Source organism: Parasteatoda tepidariorum, chromosome 7, assembly GCF_043381705.1.
Source record: "Parasteatoda tepidariorum isolate YZ-2023 chromosome 7, CAS_Ptep_4.0, whole genome shotgun sequence".
NCBI lineage: Eukaryota > Metazoa > Arthropoda > Arachnida > Araneae > Theridiidae > Parasteatoda > Parasteatoda tepidariorum.
In genome coordinates, this window is record NC_092210.1 from 15974289 (window position 1) to 15993886 (window position 19598).

Consider the following 19598-nt stretch of genomic DNA (forward strand, 5'->3'; position numbering starts at 1 on the left):
CTGCTTGAAATGCTAAAAAATTAATTATTTTATATGAAAAAATATTATCGCTATTAATTAAAAATCCCAGCAGTCATTACTTTTGTAGTTAACTACAACTAAAATACAAATGTAGTTCGCAACTACTACTACTTTTTTTATTTAATGCAGTGACTAGAAACTACTTCACCACCTTGAGGAGACGAACTTATGCTTGAGAACTTATTTCAACTTAAGGAATTAACAAATATTTATTCATGTTTACACGAGCCCTTTTGTTGTTCTAAACCATTTTTTTTTACCAATTGGCTGTTTAAACCTTCAACTTCTTATGTATTTCCCGACTGCGAATATTTTAAATAAAAAAATTCCGGAATATTATCAAATATTTGTTTAATGCTCTATTATTTTTTTTTAAAAAATTAAATTTATCGAAAAATACAGAGAAAATATGCTCCTTTTCATTGAAATAAAACCGATGTTTCATGAGAGTACATTCGCATTTGAAATTGTGGCAAATGTATTAAATTAGCTATTATTGGTAATGGCTAGTTTAAAAATTAATGATGTGTAATTCTCATTAACGCTCGGCCCATTGCGTCCGTTAACAGACCCGCGAAGATTTGTACCAATTAGATTCGATTTTTTACGTTTGAAGTTAATATATTTACTGTATAAATTTTAAAGGTAGTTGCAAGGAATCACTACAAACTACTGATTTTTGTATTGCATTACTCACTTACGTTACTTTAAAAATAAATAAACACTACACTACAAATTGCGAATAAAAGTTGCGATTACTGTAGTTTCGCAACTTTCGACCATTGCAAAATCCAATAACAATCTTCAGCCCCAAATTCATGTTAGTTAGACGACACGCTAGCTAGACGGACAATTTTGGGAGGACGGACTCTAAATTCAACTCCAGCTCGATATTAAAATTTTCATCGAACATTCGGGGAACATTAAGTAAATAATAATTTTAAATTAAGTATGCATGATTAGAGTAGATTTTATTAAAAACTACAATTCATCTTACAACCTAATATTTTACAACATAAGTTTACAAGATATAAAAATTGTATTAACAAATTTTAAGAAACGGAAATAAGTGTTAATATCTCTCGCAAATTTATAAACATTTAATTACAAATATATTCTTTTGGAGATATTCAGATCTTGGGAAATTATTACAAATGCTGCACTTACATATCTTACCAATTGGGCACTTGTAACTCAAGAAGAAGTGAAGTGATTAACAATGTGATTTAAATCAGATTTAATTGGATACCTGTAAGCGACGTCACGCGTGTGTCCAACCTGATTGGTTTCTGAATCGACAATGATTACGATGGCATCGCCAGAAGCAATTATCTTTTTAAATGAGCTCGCAAAATAAATTTATTTATTGGAATTTCTGATTTTTTTTCACTAACTTAAAAAAGTTGAAATGTTATAAATTTATACCAAGTCATAAGTTATAATTTAAACAATTATCATAATCAGAATTTGAGTAACTTTATTATTGACATAGACATACTGATTAAAAAAAATTTGTCTAAAGAATTATCAGGACCTAACTTTAACCAACTGGAGTCAGAGACGAGTAATTATTTAGCAACTCCGAAGTCTGCAAAATTTTCTGCGACTGTACAGACCTGGGGATAAGACAAACCATGAATCATAAGCGTCAAGTCATATTACCAATCGTATTTTACTATTTTTATTTATTCCTCGAAGAAAATGTAAGATACTATTTTTGTCTGGATAAAGCAAGTTCATATTCCAAAATTAAAAATACCAAATGAAAACGATATAGTTAAAGTCCATTAAAACTAAGTATAGCAGGAATCCATTTTAAGAAACTAGCATCCATTTCAGTAAAACGTGACTTTGAATCCCAAAATAAAAATTAACTTCAGTTGACACAAAGAGAAGATGATGGAAAAAGTTATCGTTTTATATTCTTTTTTAATATCCTACTATATATAAATCTAATGATGGTGTCGCAATTTTCCATTCTTTTCAATACATTTTTATTGGCTGGAAAATCACATGGTAGGATCCAGTTTTCCCACATTAATTTTCATATTGGTTTGGTTGTCATCAGCATAAAATTGATATAAGTCATAAAGTTATTGTTTGCCTGTAAATATTTTTGTGTCCCTAATTTAAAATTACATGTACTTTAATTATTACGTTTTTGATTTTGTTTGATTTCTAAATTAAGAGTATGGGAGGATTGTTTTTATTATTATTTTTATTAGAATAATTAAATTCTACGCTACATTTTAAGATGAAGTTATTTAAAATGGTTTCTGATCTTATTAACCTTTTTACAATTATTATTTTTTCGTGCAAATTACATTAATATACTTTTATGAATGAGATTCGTTAGGTGATGTAGAAATTAACTTTCAGCTTTATATACAAAGTGATGAATGCAAAAATTGTATTTAAAATACATCCGACCGTTTGATAAGCAAAAATATTAAATTACAGCTGTGAACATACCAAATTTGTTATAACAATATACTTTTAATTTTAAATGTTATTTCAAGAACTGCTTACGTAGAAAAATGATTTATATTCACTTATAGAGCTTAATACTATCCTAAAAGAAGTATTTGAACGTGGGAAATGAAAGCACAAGTGAAATGGAAGCACAAAACCGTAAATTTTTGTATTTACGGTTTTATGACCATAATAGTTGTAAACTGTTTCAAAACTGTTATGGAAAAAAATGCACTTAACCGTATACTTTGCGGTTAATCTGATGGACAGACTGTTATCGATTATTTCACAATAGTTTTATAATGAAAATTCTAATACTGTGTTAGTGCAATTCAATACTCAGTGGCAGACTGGCTCAGTTGTCAGAGTGCCTGATGACAATTCAGCTTTCTTGAATTGTGATCTTGTTTAAATAAAAAAATTCTGAGTGAATCAAAACCCGAATCCTTTGGTTGCTCGTATGTCCTTCAGTGACAACCGCAAATTAGGCCTATTCCGCAACTCCTGGTATATTAATATTTCCTGTTTATATTTTATCAAGTAAATTAGAATCATCTTTAAATAGCAATTAATCCATCAAAATGTAGCCATATGTAAAACTTCTAAATACAATTTTTTTTTTCAAACGATATTTAATCTTCTTTAGAACGAGTCAAGAACTAAATAAAATAAAACAATCGTCATGGAACTTTTTTTCTCCTGACATAAGTCGGAACACAATATCTTCGACTAAATGTCGGCGCCAACATCTTAACTAAAGTAGGTGTCGGCGTGCCACACAGCGGCTGGCAATTTGAAAAACTAAGCAGCTTTCTAAATCTGTTCCAACTTGTACACCAGAAAAAAAATGTCTCGGTTTAAAAGAGGAAGTAAGGAATAAAAAAAAGTGTTCTAAGGTCCTCCGCATTATCCCCGTTTAGAAACTTAATGTTTATTTACAGGTCCCTCGTTTTTATTTAATTTGGAACAAACCACGGAAGGTTGTGACTGTTCCAGGCCTTTGTTGGCAAATAGTCGAATCGTCTGCGGGTAGGTTAAAGTTTCCGACTTCTGGTTCATGTTCTAGATGCTGATTCAGTTATTCCGGATTCATGGCGCCCGCTGTGCGAGACTCTTTGATCATCGCAGCAGTGGTTTTAAAATGGGATCAATATGTTCGGCCTTTAAACAATTTAAAACATGGGAATTGTTACTAGTTCTGAGAGCTATGAATATAGGTCATTCTAGAAAAGTACTAAATGATTTAAATAAAGAAGATCATTTCGTGATTTTTTTTACTTACTGCCATATTAATATGCAATAATTTCTAATCAATCATTACCTTATTATTATTCATGAGAATATAGTATTCATGTCGTAGGCTGACTGATAATCCGGCTCTTTGAAGAAGCCGCCGTCATTTTGAAATGCGTCAGGCTATTCTCAGGTTTATTCTCAATATTTAAAATTATATTTTTCTCTATATATTATACATTATTCTCTATATATTATACATTATTCCCTATATATTATACATTATTCTCAATACATTAAACATTATTCTCTACATACATTATTCTTAATATATTACATATTATGTAAATCAATTTATTATATATTGTTTTCAATATATTATATATTGCTCTCATATATTGTTCTCAATATATTATATATTATTCTCGACACATCATATATTGTTCTCAATACATTATTTATCATTCTCAATACTTAAAAATTTGACATAGATTTACTAGTAAGCATAAGACATTTTCTTATGTTAACAAAAGTATAAAATCTTAATCACGCGTTGCGAATGAACAGTCTAAATCACTGTCGGAACTAGAAAACGTGCAAACAAGAGTCTCAAACGGCAATTATTCTTTTTAAATTTTACACTACGAAAACAATAAAGAAGATATCGTATGTACCTATTTTCGTATGTAAGTTTCTTCTAATTAATTCCAAAAAGTACAACGCACTTTTCTACAAAGGGCAATCAATCCATACACCTTAAATGCAAATGGGTAAAATTTCTAGTTTCATGCTAATGCAATGCACATCAGATTTACTCTTTTACACTTATTAAACTTACCATTTTACACACCGAAACCAATATATTTTACCATAAATATTTTTTACGGTATTCAAAGTAAATATTTTATATTTGTCGTTTGATGGGCCACTTTAACAAAACAAATTAAAGTACGAAAAAACTTGAACAGTAAATTAAAAATGTTTTGAATCTAAATATTTTTTACAACAATCATTCTGTATAGTTCCATGCATTTTGGATAAGAACCATTAGAAGGTACACTCAAGAAATTGCTTATATAATTTCGCACCAAGAAGCCAAATTGTTGAGAGCACACCTCTTCTTTGCGAAAGCCTTTCTGTAGAATGGGTCCTGCAATGGTGCAAATGCAAGTCCATTTTTGAGTTTTTTAATGTGAACGTAATTGCAATTTTTCCGTTGGAAGTTATATCTTAAAAATCAATTGTACTTTCTTGTCTTGTTTCAATTAGGAATAGCAAATTAAAGTAAAATTTTTCACAGGAAATAAATTTGAAAAAAAAAATTCTCATATTATAATAAGTCTTTAATTAAGTTGTATTAAGAACTATTTTCTTATTTTTAATCAGATATTTTTCTTCGTACATATTTTACTAATAGGAACATAAAATAGTTCCAAATTGAAGAAAATATTAATAACAGGTGCTAGTTAATTAATCCTCACTAATGCTGTTCGAAATTTCACAGAAATGCATTTATTCCATTGCCATTTGAGACAAGGAAAATTGTGTAGTTCCTTTGTATGTTCTAAACATTCTATGAAAATTTTACAATTGTTAAGAAGTTGGGAAATCGAAAAAGGAGGAAGCAGCGTTATGAAACAAAACATCTACTTCCTTGTCCCATCATCCCCCCTTCAATTTTCATCCCTCCCCCTTTTATCAACTACTGAAAGAAAAGAAATCGTTTGCGAATATGGGTCACGGTATTAATCCATTTTTTTCCCTACTTCCTTTCTCAAATCAGTTCTTTTTACCAAAAACAAACGGTTTTCTTTCTTATCTTCATGATTATAAAACGACTTCAACTTTCACTTTTTCTCTAAGTATAGAAATAGAACATTTTAATTGATTCTTGAAGAAATGTTTATGCTTAAAATAACTGATGCAAATGTTAATAAAATGTTATTTAAACAAAAATTCAATTAATTTGAGTGTGTTTTTTTTTCTTCGTTCATTGCTATTTTTAAATTTCTAAAACTCTTGCTATTCATTCGAATTGTTGATGATGTTATTCAAGATTTTATATATTATTGTTATTATTTCATTATATATTACTGTTTTATGTTTAAATATATAAAATTGCAATTGTTTTATAATGTATTACTGTTTTTTTTAATACTCTATAATTGTTATTGTTCAGTTATAAGTTAGTGTTTTTGCTTTATATGTTTTTCTCCGCATGTAAAAAATGAAATTTATCGCACTTAGCATTACTTTGTAAAACGCATGTAGAATGTAAAGTATCGAAATCGAAGACAGTAAATGTATCGAAAAAACAATTATAAATGTCGAGATTTGTCGTATTAAAAAGTACTTACCTTTCTTTAATTTGTTTTATCACTTTTATAGTTTTTGATTAGTTAAAATTAATGAATGAGAACAAAATTGCGTATCATTTCTATTTTCATAATTTGTTCTTCCTTTTAAAATAAAAATTAAATATTTCGGGAAAATAGGAGGATGAATTTATAAAAGCTAGAGGCAACAATAGAAAAGGGTAAAAGCAATGAATTCGATTTTGCAGACACACTGTAAAATTCTAGAAATGGCGGGAAAACCCTGTTTGGCAATTTGCCAACTCTACACTTTCACGTGGATATCGTAAAATGAGTGTGAGAGGACTTTCCATTTTTGGAATTCTGCCAAATCATCGACAGTTAAACAGAATAGAACCATTAACCGCTTCCGATTCTTCCATTTTACAGAAACGTTTATTAATATTATCAAAAATTAAAATACATCACGAATTCAAAGCTGTTATATGCCTGCATTGTTTGCGGTTTTGCTTTTCAAATAGTTATTGAACATTTTTAAAACTATTTTTTATAGTTTTAACAAACATCGTGAAAAGTTGCGAAAAAAAGAACGCTATTTCTTAAAAATGTCTTTAAATTATTGATTTGTATTAATACTTAGTAGCACATTTCATAAGAGTATCTAAAACATAAATTTATGCAATTTTTAAAAAATATTCTTAAGTTTGCAAGGAAATTTAAAAAGAAAATTTGCACCGAATTTTAAAAATAACTTTAAGCATTGATTAAATAATTCAAAAAAACTCTTTTTAGCTGCTTGTTCTGAATTCAAAACACATTTGTTCAATATAAGAAATTAAATATAAATTTAGTTATACTTTTTCCTACCAACTTCAATTCCCTAAGACGGCTTGAATACAGCGGAACAATATTAATGCAATATTAATTCACATATTTTACATAAAATGCGCACATTTATAACAATATGAATAATTTTCATATTGTTTTATCGACATACTCCTTATATTAATATTATTATTATCTTTGCAAAACTATATCTATAATGCAATTTGTAATATTTTTCAGCTAGAAAATGTCATGTATTGCGCTATTTGTTTTTCCGAAATATTACTAAATATATCTTGTATAAATATGCACATTTATGGGAAGAATTTGCAAATTATTTTGTACATATAGTCTTCCTATTATTATTATAAGCATTTCAGAAAAATGTCCATAGGGCAATTAGTAATATTTATCAGCTAGAAAATAAAAAAAAAATTTTTAAAAAATTCCCTATTCGTTTTACATCATTTTCCCGCAATGTTACTAAACATGTTTTGTAACTAAATATGCGCATTTATAAGAAGATTTGCATATTATTTTATCCACATATTCTTCATACTATTATTATCTTTTTTTTTCGAAATTACATTCAGAGCGTAATTTGTACTAATTTTCATCAAAAGAAAATGTGTGCGTTTTTCCTTTGAAACTGTTTTTCCAAAATTTCGCTAAGCATATTTAGTATAAAATTACTTTGCTCAAAATACAAAAAAAAAAAAAAAAAAAAAAAAAAAAAAAAAAAAAAAAAAAAAAAAAAAANTTAAAAGCCAGTTTACTATTCGAAAATACGCGAGTTCATGATGCATTAATTTAAAAAACCGCTTGTCCAATTCTTTTTGCTCGTTACGTGAGGCATACTTGAAAAATAATCAATATTTGATACAAAATTAATATTAAAAAAAATATATATCAATCGATATTAACCTCCCCCCCCCTTTTTTTTTTTTCCTTCCAGAGGAGTAATAAAGTGAAAGGGTTGAAGGACACACCCCATGAAGATTCAACAATAACGAAACCATCCGTTTGCAATAAAAGGAGCCTCCCCCACACATCACCTCTCTAGAAACTTGGCGCTCTGCCAAATGGCCATCGACAGTGACAGGTAGGCTAGAGAAGTCGACCCCGAGAATACGTCACGTGGTTTTCAGAGATCAATGGATGCGGAGGATGAAAGTCGTCTGCGAAGGACGAGAAGGAGAGACTACTCATCTCCTCTCTACACTCCTCTCTTCGTTCGCAGAAGGTTTGTTGACAGGAGTTTAATCAAAGAGAACCTTTAGAGCGAGGCAGACGATTTTACGTCTGCTTCTGAAATAAGTATACTGGCTGTTGACCCACCCACATACATAGAATAATTATCGCTTGGTGACAAAATAATACTGTTTTTTGATGTTCTATGTTGTTACTTTGTCGAACTTTTTTAGGAATTCTTCTTTTGAAAAATAATTTCCAGTTAATAATCTAATTAAAACAAAATATTCCTGGGTGTTAGTAAAAGAATACATTAAACGATTAAAACATATATTAAAAAGTAATAGATTTTTGTGCAATTAGAACAATATATTTATTACTATAATTTTAAAAAGAAAAATGCATTAGTAGTATAATTGAATTCAGCATGTTTCTGCACTTTGATAGAAAAGCATAAATAATGATAACTAATTACAACATGCTGCAAACAAAGTTTGCTTCTTAAAAAAAAAAAAAAATGGAATGACTAAGATGCTTAAAACAAATGGCGAAATTAGCTCATAACTCCCCAAAAAATTATCTAGTTTCAAAAACAAATAAATAAAAACCTTAGGATAAAGCATTTAAAATAGCATCCGAAGTACACTAAAAACAAAAATAGAAAAGAAAAGGAAAGGAACAAACAAAATGTTCATAGTTTTTTGCTATTTTGAACACTCACTGTAGTCTTAAAGGTATTGAAAGCCAGAATGTGAGTTGGCTATTAATAAATGTAATCAGTTTAAGTAAAAATTTATATGATTCATGCTTAAGCATGTTCCACGATCATCATGTACACTTTTTTTTCCTCACAATACTCGTCTCACCAAATATTTTTTTATAGGAAATGGTTAATTCATGACTACTCGATTCAAGCCTTCAAATTCAATTAATTAAACTGAAAAAGATTTTAATCTTTCAAAGTGACACGTTTCAATTTTCGAATTGATAATTTGTTTCAAATTTAATTAATTCAATCAAAACCATTTTCCAGAAGATTAGTTTTTTATTTTCATCTTCCAAAGTGACATGTCACTCTCAATTCCGACATGCAGAGAACATTGGCACTAAATAGTGCAATATCCTAAAAGCCTCTTTAACTTATCCGGTATTGCAATAATCTCCTGAAAGTCTGGAAATAATTTTGCTACAAAATTATTGTAAACAAAATTGCTGAATTGATGAAAAGTTCAATTGTCGGATTGATAATTTGTTTCAAATTCAATTAATTCAATCAAAACCATTTTCCAGAAGATTAGTTTTTTATTTTCATCTTCCAAAGTGACATGTCACTCTCAATTCCGACATGCAGAGAACATTGGCACTAAATAGTGCAATATCCTAAAAGCCTCTTTAACTTATCCGGTATTGCAATAATCTCCTGAACGTCTGGGAATAATTTTGCTACAAAATATTTTAAACAAAATTGCTCAATTGCTGAAAAGTTCAATTGTCGAATTGATAATTTGTTTCAAATTCAATTAATTCAATCGAAACCATTTTCCAGAAGATTAGCTTTTTATTTTCATCTTCCAAAGTGACACGTCACTGTATATTCGGACATAGCACAGAGAACATTGGCACTAAATATTGCATTATCCTAAAAGCTAATTTACTTTACTGGTATTGCAATAATCTACAAAAAGTCTAGAGTGTTTGAACAAAAGAAAAAAGTTGGAAACGTGGCCACTATCACTAATCAAGTTGAAGGACGATCATCAAAGAGAGTACATCAACCTCAACTGTGCCCACAGATCAACAACTCAGCACAGCAGGTGAAAAACATTCCTTTTAATTAAAACGGGAGATATTTAATCCAAGATTGTTTGTCCAACAGGCATTAGTATTCATCAGGGCCTGGTAATTAACCGCGAATGTCTTCGCCCGATTAACTTATACAAACCACATGTCTCTTAAGACAATGAATTGAAGACAGTTGCGAAACTTTCCTTTCCTTTTACGGTAAATCTTAAGCGAGGAACGTCATGAAATTATTCAAATATGCTGATTAATTCATCAAAAAGCAGCACGAATGCAGGTGAGATTTAGGTGAACTTGAAATAGAAAGTAATTATGTCGAAATAACTATTCATGTGGTTTAATAGCAGATTTCTATTGTTAATCTGTAGGCAAAAATCGTTCGCATTTTCAAATCGCTCAAAAGAACACTTTTTAAGAACGATTTTGGTGAAAAACATTACGATATCTACTATGTGTAGGTAATAATGAAATTGATAGTTATCAATTTTTGGGGTGGTTACATTCCTGAAACAGTTGAAATCTGTCAAGTTGACTACCATTATTGAAAATCGAATTTATTCTATGTAACAAAAAGGAGCAAAACCTGTGTGACCTGACCACCTATCTATCGTGTAAGTTGACCAGTAAATAAATCTCCTTGTCTAGGAGTGCCATTAAATGCTAAGTTAATCTCTTAAGTTGACTGAAAAAATTGAAAAAAAATTCATCACTAAATTTTCATGGAGTTTAGAAAAGCATTAAAAATTAACATAAACTTGAATGGGAGTTGATCATTTGCACTGAATAGATTCTTAAGCACAACAAAATACAATTTCGCTTGTAGAATTATAAAACACATCTCCAAGATTAATAAACGAATTACAGAAAGCCACCAGATGACCCCGATAGTACGTCACAATGACGAGAGTGAAAGAGAGGTATATATTAGAAATGTTGGCAAATAATCAAATTTATTTATTAAAATTAAAGTGTTCTGTTAGCCTCTCAATGGCATAACTGAACAGTTATGACACAGAATACACAGGAGAATAATTTCTTACTTGGTAGAATTATGGAATGTGGTCGTACTCAGATGGAAGTATCCGACAAACTTGGAATTGTGTTATCTCTAGGCTTTAGCAACGATTCCAATATAATGGAAATGTTTGTAGACGTTGCAGTACAAGTCACCCCGAGTTATAATGCCGAATAAAGACTAGTATTTGTCAGAAACTGCCAAAAGAAGAAGACGAAGGACAGCATTCTACCTACCTCTTCAACCATCTGTAGCCGCCACTGGTACCACAATTTCGAGGCAAACCGTGTACAGATGTTTGGGAAATATTGGCCTTTATGCTAGCAGGCCTGTCCCGCTCAGTATCGTCAGGGATTAGCCTGGAATAGAGAATATGCAATGTGGACATCGTCACAGAACTTTTGTGCGATGTTTTCGGGCGAATCCAGGTTTATCTTGAAGTCTGGTGCACGTCGGATTTTCATATGGAGAACACTAGGCACTCGTTATCACAAAGACAAATTCATTGAAGGACACCGTTACGGACGGTGATACAGGATTGTTGGTTTGGGTTGAAATTAAGTTCCAGAACAGATTTGCATGCTCTAATCAGAACCATGACAGGCCAAATTTATCGGGACATCATTCTGGAACAACATTTACGTTTGTTTAGGAGTGCTCCATAGTTGACAGCTATACTAAGTTGATAATTAAAGCAAAGTATTACAAGCAGTCAACTTACATAGTATGCTAAATTTAATGGGAATCCACCCTGAATAACTTTTGATCTGATGATCAGGTTTTTACGTACTAGGACTCAATCTTGATGGTTCGACGGGAGGGGACGTAAAATAGGCTAGTTAGTGCAGACAACGTACCTCATGAACCTCTCTACCTCTTTTGAATAAACATACCTCATTTTCGGATTTGAATAAACATTACCTCATTTTGAAAAAGTCAGATATCTTAGTCCGAGTACGTGAAAATTCGACCATTTGATCAAAAGTTATTTAGAATGTTTCAAGTTTTTTCTCCCGAAATGGGTACTATCGTTCTTGGATGTTAAAGTTTCAGAGACCTCCTTAAAAATAAATCCTCAGTCGCAATTGATTCAGACGCTGTGGTTTCCTCAATGACTTCGAGAAATCTTTAAACCTTGTTCCTTTAGCACACTTTCGGTTTTCAAAGGCTGTGGAGTTTAAACATCAACATATTATTAATTCAAATCACATGCACACTTTCTGTTTCAGATTTGAAACTTTGATATAAAGAAACAATTGAATTAAAAGTCCATCACTATATTGTCCCAAACATTAAACTTGAGTTGAAATTTGAAAAATATACTTGCTGATAAAAAAAAATTCCCTCTCTATTAGTTTTGGTAATATCGAACACATAACACCCACGACATTATCTTAATGTTATAAATAATATCATATATTTAATGTTTATTGTAAGGCATGATATCCACGAAATCGTGAGAATACTTTTTAAACTATCTTTACCGCGATCTTAAAACATTATTGATGTTTCACGATATACTTATGATGTTTCCCCCTGCTCTAGTATACATATCGATGCTGTACCAGTGATTTGCAGATGAAATTTTGTCTCATTAGAAGAAAGAATAAAAACCTTAAATAGTGCATATAAGAAAATGGATTAAAAATAAATAGATACAAATGATTGTTAAGTAAATATTTTAAAATAACGAAACGAAAAATAACTAGAAAAGAAAAAAAAGTTATACTGAAACGGAAATGGAATTCGAATATTATTCGAGAGAGAAATTGTACTCTAATTCCTCGCGTGCCACAAATGAAAATAATTATGGCAAGGTAAGCAGAAGATCTACTCCGTTTAAGATGGTGTTAGAAGATAAAGATATGATTCATTTTAGTAAACGGAAATCTAGAATCGTCTGCACTATCGGAATTATCGTCTGCACTTGCTACTTGGCGTATGTATCAGAAGATCTACTTTGTCTACGATGATTCTAGAAGGGGGGAAATGGTTCATTTTGGTAAATAGAAACCGAATATTGTCTACCCAGTCGAAACTATCGTTTCCACTTATTAATTAGGGTATTCAAGGTTAGACCCCCCCAAACTATTGAGACTTCAGTTTGCAGTGCATGAAAATCCGATTAAGGGTTATTAAGGTGTTTTGTTTTCCGTTTTTTTCTCTAGCCCTGAACATTTTTCCTTACTTGCAACTGAGGTGTTTTGATTGCTTTTCGTCATAAATGAAAAAGAAAAACATTGCATGGTTTATAGCCGTGGATGCAGGGAAGACAATGGATTACAAATAAATAAAAATAAGAGTGATCGTTTTGTAAATATTATGAGAGAATGAAATGAAAAATAACAATGAAAACTGTAGTATTATTTTTCAAATAGAAAATGTACTCTAAATCCACGTGCGCGACATAAGAAAACAATTGCGGCCAGCAAATAAAAACGCAGTTTCTGTACAAGTTAATTTTCCTCGTTGATGAAACAATCACATTTTATAGACGGTGATAATCAAAGCCCCTACTCCGTCTAAGATAGTTCTAGAAAAGAATGAAAAAATGGTTCATGTTTGTAAACAGAAACCTTACAAAAAATAAGTACCAAAAGGTCGTTAGTGACCTTCTCAATCACGGTATTCAACACGTGTTACATAAAAAAAAAAAAAGATCTTATAGATTTTGTTTACAGTTTTCTGTTAGGTCAAGATTCTATTCTGAAACCGAAACTTTCCTCCTTTTACAGCAACAGCGCCGCCTCGTGAGGATTGATTTTTCAATGTTAAATTTCAAGGACTTGAGAGCTTTTAATTGGGAAATCGTCTGCCAATTAAAACTTTAAACAATTAAAATGTTTTTCTTAAATGTCTTTGTTTTGCTTAGTTTATTATTTCATAGATTTAGTTGGGATATATATGAAATCTTGGTAGTACTACTTGCATGAAAAATTTCCTCGATTTACAAAAATTTTTTTTTGTCTTCTTTTTTTTGCCGTTAAAATAATTAGAATTCTAAGAACATTTTTAAAAAATATAAATTACAGGGTCATCATTATTATAAAAAAAATAATATATGGCGCGTGTTACGAATGATTTATAAACTATAATTAAGTGATTTTTATTCTGCGTCATTAAGTATTATTTTATACAAATAAAGTAAACTTACTCCTATTGGGACATAATTTACAGCAAATATTTTGTAATACGTGTACAATATTTTTTTTAAAAAAAGATAAAAATTATTGTTATTTATTGTCGCTGTTCCACTAGATCCCTTCAGGCGGAACTTTAAAAAATGCATCATTTGTAAAATAATTCTTTTTTTAAACAAAGAGATATTAAACTTTTTCTCTTCGTTTTCATTTTCTTGTTTATTAATTGTTATCTAGCAACATACCAACATAATGTATTTTACTATATTGCATGTTTGAATTTTGATAAAAATTCCTCTCTCCGAAAAAAAAAGCATTGCTTTGCTTAAACTAAAATAAAAATTAATAATTTACTGTGCATAAAATAAGCATGCTTTATTTATATCAATGACTAGAGACGAATCTATTAGACTAATAATAGTTTGAATAATAAAGCACATTTGGATCTTTCGGAAGAACCTTATGGTGCAGATTCTTTAATAATCCATTTAGCACGGAAAGTTTCCAACTAGCTAATTATTTCTAACTATTATTTTTTTTAAAAACTAACATTTTAAGAATACAAACAACTTAACCTGATTACCCAAGGTCACGTATTATCCAAGGTCAAGGTACCTTACATACAGAGGAGACTCATTACACCGGATTATGGATTTTCTTTCTGTATAAATTTTTATTTTTTTTAATCTAAATCGCTGAAAAACCTTCAAAATAGTCTTCATATAACGAAGTGGCTGTTTCCTTAACACGAATTTTTGAGAATCTCATTTTTCCGTAGTTTTTGAAAAATTTCCAGACTTTTGTATTTTTATTTTTCGTAATTTTTAAGCGGTCCAGATGGTTTTGATTTCATAAAGAAAACTTAAGCGAACATTTTTTCGATTTTCCATAACTTATCTAAAATTCAACTGAACATTTCTGAGTTTTTTTTATAGGAGTTTAGCGTATATACAGTCACTAATTTGACGCTAAAAATATTGTGTATCAATAATAAATTTTTTTTATAATGCAGTATGGAACCCGTTATCCGGAAATCAGAAAACCGGAAAACCAAAAAACCGGAAAAAAATTCGATAAATTTTCTCGCCCTTTTTGAAAAAAAATTTAGGATTTTTCTTTCTTTTTTGAAAGATATTTACCTTACCACCATTTTGGAAATAATCATTAGTGTATTACTTCATCGTTTTTTCTTCTTTTTAAGATTATTTCCTACTATTTTTTTTTTGTTGGGTTTAACAATAAAAAAACGGCTTTTGTATCGATTCAGAAAACCGGAAAAATCAGTTATCCGGAATAGCAATGGTCCCGATCGTTCCGGATAATCGGTTCCCTACTGTAATTTAATTTTCTTTTATGCTAAAATTTTCAGTCGAAAATACCATGACGGTTGTTGAGCACGAAAAAAAGTCATAAAAATCATATTAATGATTCAAATTGGTGCCAAATTCCTGTGAATAAGATGGATCACAACATATATTTTTCTCTAAAAAAAATCGAAAAATTTTCGTTTTGAAATGCCCTTGAGAGCAACGATTTTCAAATTGTGTTCCACGAAACCCCAGGGTTCTTAATGTTCGAACTCCTTTTTGATCAGAAATAATTTTTAAAACATGTTACTATAATTATATCCAATCTATAGTTCATTATTTATTTAATATTCATGGGCTAGAGTACCCTTGCCATCAGGATAATCGTGGGAGGTTTTCGTGATCTTCCTCTCCATGTAACGCATATGTGGATTAGTTCCATCAAAAAGTCCTCCACTGAGGCAAATTCTTCCCAATACTTGATACAGGAATTCCCTTGTCTTCTGGATTGGGTTCAAAATTACAAGGCTGTGGTTTCGAACATTGGTTGCCGTAAACTCAAAATTAGGCCGGCTGTTCAACGATGGTTATAAAATGTGTCTTAATCACAATAGTGAGCAAAACGATATTAATAATTATATGTGTTTATTGATTTTGATTAAGAAATATAAAATGATTAATAAACTGATTTTAAATGTTTTAATTTTAACCAAAATGAAAGATGCCCCATTTCTTGTTAATTCTCCCTCTATGTCACAAATTGTCACGATCTCCCTTCTAAGTGAGACATTATTTAAGAGCAGCTATTAGTAGTAAGTCTTGATATACTTTTTGAACTTATCAAAACTAAAAAAATTAAACCAGTCCATGGAGGGCCAAGGTCTTCTTTACCCATTCTAGTCTTGCTGACCTTGGGCTCTAGGGTGCAGGAGCAGATGTGTTCCGGTTGGTTAGTCAGCCAAACGCCGAACCCTCAGTGTTTTGTCCAGCATTCACGGTACTCATCATTCGTTATAGAAAATTCAGCTGTATTTGAAAAATTTTTAACAATTTTAGGTATAAATAAAAAATCTCAAAACTTCTTATAATCAAGAGCAACATTCAACGAATTACTTTAAAATTTACAAACTGTTCTTTTGCAACTAATTTATAGTTATTTTTGAGAATTTTTTTTAACTGTTAACTTCTAAAAACACCAAAGATTCACTGGCCCATAACCAGACTCGGCGAAGATAATAGCCAGGCTTTTAAAACCTCCTCACCGCATGATCTTTGGCCGTGTTGCCAAACATACTGGAAAGGAATTTTAGTTGAGTAGAATAAGATTGATTTATCAACATTTTGCGTGAAGTCTAACAATCATTTGTTTTGGAGAAAAAAAAAATCAAACAGCAAAAGAAGAAAAAAACAATCAGGAAAGATAGAATCGTCTGCGATGCTTAGACAAAGCCGCCATTTTCCCTTCCGCTTCATGTGGCCGAGGTGATTTGCGATTGACACTTTTAGAGTCGAAAAAAGAAGGAAAAAAAACGCCAATAAGTCAATTCTTTTAAAGAGTACATAGTCGGCAGTCTTTTTGTTTGGATTGGCTTAGCTCGAAATAGACTCAGTAAGCTATTTCTTTATTTTTTTTTTATTATACCATAGCTCGTAAATAACGACCCGAATGGAGATAATAGGGTTAAAAAAAGTTGGAATCGTTTGCAAGAGCAATGCTTTTTAGATCTTAAAAACGCAATTCATTTTATAAGCAAAGGCAAAATGGTGTGGTAATATTTAACATTATGAATCCTTTCCATTTATCCTCGACTAGGAACTAGTTGTAAATTATCCAGAAACTTATTAATTATTCAGAAACTGATAAGTAGAGCTACATATTTAACCGAATTTAATGACGAAAAGCAGCTAGCTGTGAAGCGCCAATTTGGAACGATATTACGAACTTAAGGTCCAGGAAGTTACCAGTGCTATAAACTGAATCTGATGCACACACATAACAGAAAAAAAAGAAGGGAACCAACAATATGAAAGGAAAATTTAATAGTATTCTCGTGTATTTACATTCCGAGGGAAATATTTATAATCAGAAGTAGAAAAAATTGCTGCACCTTTAAGATAATACAGCCTTGCCACAATCGTTTTTCAAAGAGAATTATTCCTCAATTGATAATTTTTAAAAAATTTATCACAGAATTTTTAAAGACAAATTATATCATTTTAAAGTTAAATAAGTAAAATTACGGAGGAATTTAAAATTACCTGCCTTTATTTTGATTAATTGAAAATTCTTTAAATGTTTAAGCTAAAAAAGCAAGACATGAGTGTGGAATTTAAAGTATTAAAAATATTTTTCGAAAAATAGTTTTTGCGACAACAGCAAAAAAATGTATTTTTCCTAAAAGCATGCTTTTTTCTTCAGGCGAAGGCTACTAATTTTAAACTCTTTGAAAAGATACAATTCTTGTATCTTTGATGACTTGGAAATTTGTCGTAATATCAGATTTCTCGTAATATGCTCAGAACAGATCACGATATATCGAGCTTTTAATCTTATTTTCATAATATTTCATAATTTATCTATCAACTGCAGGTGTTTAATTGACTGAGTTTAAAGCCTGCCTCTTGAATCATTGAAATAGCATCGTAGTGCGTAAAAATCTTATTTATAGATAAAAATATGTTTCGAATATTTTTTCATTTTGAATAAAAATGTTTTGGTTCGAAACTTTCAATGGTTTTATATTCGAAAAAGCCCAAATTTTCCCAATTAAACGCCCGTAGTGTCTGTTGTAATAATCTTTAATTTTTGAATGTGATGGCTAAGTTGAAGTTTTTTTCTATTCTTTTTTTTTAAATTCAAAAACTACCACTGCAGAAATTGAAATTAAAAGAAGGAAAAATAAGAATAAAAATAATTACTAAAAATATGTTATAGAAAATTATTAATCTTATAGAATTAAATTTGGAATATTTTCAATAGCAAGGGTGGTGGGTAAAATATTATATTTTTTACGTAAAATATGTTACAAGAGATACAAACATTTTGCTTAGACGAAATAAATGGTAATTAAAAAATTTTTAAAACCAATACTTCTTTTTAAAGAAATTATTATGCTGGGCACTAAGAACAAGCCTCAATACTCGTTTGCATTTAAAATAAAAAAAATGAAACTAAGAAGAAATTTGAGTGTCTTGTATTGTTTAGACTCCACCGCCCCCTTTTGAGTAAAAATAAGCAAATCACAAACCTTATTCCACTTAAATGCGGCTACAAATTAGATAGTTTTGGTAGACAAGGCGATTTTGTCCTGGTAAATAGACGTATTTCACCGCATCCACAAGAATCTTACAACGAATTGTGCTCACATGGAACTTTCGCCCAGACGAATTTTGCGGGACGAATTGACCGAATCATTGCTGACGCTACCGAATGGAAAGATAAATTTGGCATGCGATAATATTAATTTTAAGGACAACAATTCTTGAAGAAAATGTCAAATGCCCACCTGAAAAACATGTCAAATTTTTGCAAACGATTTGAAAGATTTATATTGTTTGGAAATGCAAACGATAGTGTTGATTTTAAGAAAGTGGCTCTTCTTACAACGTCATCTAATCACAAACGAACTCAATTGGGGAAGAAGGACGTGTTCTAAAGTATGCACAATTTTGATGAATAGCTGTCACAAAGGAAGAATTATTAAAAGCACGAGAATAAGAAATGGGTTTGTCGAAATAAGAAAGAGCTATTAAGTATTCGAAACGCTTAATCGGGCGAGGACCTTGAGATGCTAGACGAGGGGAAAAAAAGGAAGGTCGCGAAATGAAAAAATAAAATAAAACTTTTCTTACAGAAGTGGAAGCGGTGAAGGACGTTCTGATGATCGTTTCAGGGTCTCTTTTTAGGAATTCTCAACTTTCTACAACACACCGAGATGAATCCTCTACTTTTTATTGTGATTGCTAAATCGGTAAGGAATGTGAATATCGTTTGGCAAATGACTTCACGTTTTCGTTTTACAATAGAAGATATCTTAGATCGATTAGATTTGGAAATGAATAAAACATTTTTGGTTTTTGTCCCGAGGAAGAATTAGTTTTAGTTTCCTAAAGCAAATATTGGTATGAATTACAGATTATTTTTGGTACTAACATATTTTACGGTTCAAAGTTTATTACAATTGTATTACAAAATCTGCTATAATTTGTTATAAATATGTAATAAATTAAATCATGGATCTAAATAAAATTGGTACAATCTTTTTTGGTTAATTTTATT

At 30.4% G+C, this 19598-nt stretch overlaps 1 protein-coding gene and 1 long non-coding RNA gene across 2 annotated transcripts in view; one reads left to right on the forward strand and one right to left on the reverse strand.

Moving 5' to 3' along the window:
* LOC139425990 (uncharacterized) overlaps positions 1-10617 on the forward strand; it is a 114232-nt gene extending 103615 nt beyond the window's left edge. The window contains exon 3 of the long non-coding RNA XR_011637204.1: positions 7822-10617. This is a non-coding gene — a long non-coding RNA (uncharacterized lncRNA). The remainder of the gene's footprint in view (positions 1-7821) is intronic.
* LOC107449738 (mitochondrial import inner membrane translocase subunit TIM44) overlaps positions 1-19598 on the reverse strand; it is a gene marked incomplete at its 3' end in the record, with an annotated part of 316808 nt that overhangs the window by 141271 nt on the left and 155939 nt on the right.